The 2,500-nt window shown below is 38.2% G+C and overlaps 1 pseudogene; it reads right to left on the minus strand.

Annotated features, from left to right (window-relative positions):
* The window catches only part of LOC137977762 (perlucin-like protein), a 3,059-nt pseudogene extending 611 nt beyond the window's left edge, over positions 1–2,448 (minus strand).
* Between the last annotated feature and the right edge of the window lie 52 nt (positions 2,449–2,500).

The raw sequence follows: 2,500 nt of genomic DNA on the forward strand, positions 1-2,500 counted from the left end.
TATCCTCCTCTTTTGAAGAATTTTAATACATAACTTCTAATTTCAGGCATTCATCCAGGATTACCGCAGGTTAGAATTAAGCTGAGTTTGTTTGAATTGTTTGTTTGTGTGCTTGTTTTTTGTTTGTTTGTTTTTTTTTTGCATTCGTTTTTCGTTCGCGAGGAGGAAGAGATTATACCACTTTTGGTTTCTCAGAAGTGAGCTGCCCCAGATATCATATAGGCTTTGCTATATAGGGGCAGCATTTTGCGTATATGAACATGTGTGTGTGCGGCTAAGTGTTAATTAACTGGCAATCTTACCTGCAGTCAAGTTCACAAGAAGAACTGTTAATATAAATACTAAGGTGGCCATTCTTGTTGAGGATCTGCAAAAAGGCACATTTATGAAAGTCACTAATCAACCTTATAATCCATGAAATATATTCGCTCGTGCGCCGTTGGTCTAAACACGTCACGTGACCGAGTGTTCCTCAGCTGAAACTGGGCAATATCCGAAATTATTAAATTCTCAACCTCGGATAATGCATTTCGCGTGCTCTGATTGGTTCACTCAATCTCGGTTATCAGCTCATATACCTTGGTTTGACCTTATATGGTAAATGATTGCGTTAAGCGTTGCTAAAATAAAAATGTTTTCGCCGGAATGTGAAATTACTCTTTGAATAAAGCCAAAAAGTAGAAAAAAACTTTTTTTGTGGAAAGTTTGGATCAATTAATTCCGACGTTTAGAAGTACGCGAAAAGGCAAGAAATGTTTTTGTGATGAGCCTGCGTCTGTCTGATACAAGGTATTACACAACATCGCATCAGTTCTCATCAAGTTTCTTTCGATTTCGCTCGGATTTGCTCGCTTTTTCCGCTCGTATTTCGTACTTCCAAATTTTTGGAGTTGAAGGAATTTAATAAAACAATTATTCCATTCGCGCTTGTTGGATATGAGACTGGTTATAGCCAACTCGGCGCTACGCGCCTCGTTGGTTATTTACCATCTCATATCCAACGCGCGCTTATGGAATAATTGTTAATTATTAAATTCTCAACCTCGGATAATGCATTTCGCGTGCTCTGATTGGTTCACTCAATCTCGGTTATCAGCTCATATACCTTGGTTTGACCTTATATGGTAAATGATTGCGTTAAGCGTTGCTAAACTAAAAATGTTTTCGCCGGAATGCGAAATTACTCTTTGAATAAAGCCAAAAAGGAGAAAAAAAACTTTTTTTGTGGAAAGTTTGGATCAATTCCGACGTTTAGAAGTACGCGAAAAGGCAAGAAATGTTTTTGTGATGAGCCTGAGTCTGTCTGACAACAAGGTATTACACAACATAGCATCAGTTCTCATCAAGTTTTTTTCGATTTCGCTCGGATTTGCTCGCTTTTTCCGCTCGTATTTCGTACTTCCAAATTTTTGGAGTTGAAGGAATTTAATAAAACAATTATTCCATTCGCGCTTGTTGGATATGAGACTGGTTATAGCCAACTCGGCGCTACGCGCCTCGTTGGCTATTTACCATCTCATATCCAACGCGCGCTTATGAAATAATTGTTAAATATACCCCAATTTTCAAAACTGCGCGCGTTGCGTAAAAGATTTGAAGAATAATAAACACGATAGTCTCCATTTGGGGCGAAAATATGGTAGGATATTTGTCCTTGGACATTATCTGTTCCTCGACGCTCACAGTTTTCGGTTCTCGGAGCAGAAATTGTCCGCGGACAAATATCCTGGCATATTTTTGCGCCAAATGGAGACTATTGTTTATATATTACCCAATTTTCAATTAAACTGAGCGCGTTGCGAATAAGATTCGAAGGATATAATAAACACAATAGCTTCCATTTGGGGGGAAAATATGCTCGGATTCTCTGTTCTTCGCAGCTCACGGAAAACTGTTCGTGTGTCGAAACAGATACTGTCCGCGGACAAATATCCTAGCATATCTTCACACCAAATGAGGCTATTGTTTAATTTGTTTTGTATCGAGTTCAGCAGAGAAAAGAATTCTACATTGCTAAAGGAGTTAACTTTACCTTTCCTGTAAGCTTAATACTTTGAAAAGGCTATCTTAATTTCAAAGTAAATCTAGTCAATTTCCTTTCGGGGGTGAAAGGTAAAAGAACGGTATACGTAATTTACCCCTGTACATCCTTATTTTGTTTTACGGAAATTACTCACCGGCGCTCAGTAACACTACACCACTTTATTTGTCTACTTACTAAGTTTCACAGTGATCTTTTCCCCAAAAAAAGTCCATTGTAAACGTTACCGTTCAAATTTGCTCCATGGGCAACTTCTTGTCTAACCCGTAGCAAAGCATTATCAGGCTATAAATGGACCAGGTCGACTGTGCCATTTAGTTTGACGAGAAAACGAGCGTTCAGATGATTGACATGATTGCGTGTTATTTCGTAATTTTCTCTGAACCTGACGCTTATTTCTTGTACGTTTTTTTTTTTCGTCTCCTGTTGATCCTATACATAATTTTTTTATCACGTCAT

This window comes from Montipora foliosa, chromosome 11 (genome assembly GCF_036669935.1).
Source record: "Montipora foliosa isolate CH-2021 chromosome 11, ASM3666993v2, whole genome shotgun sequence".
Taxonomy (NCBI): Eukaryota; Metazoa; Cnidaria; class Anthozoa; order Scleractinia; family Acroporidae; genus Montipora; species Montipora foliosa.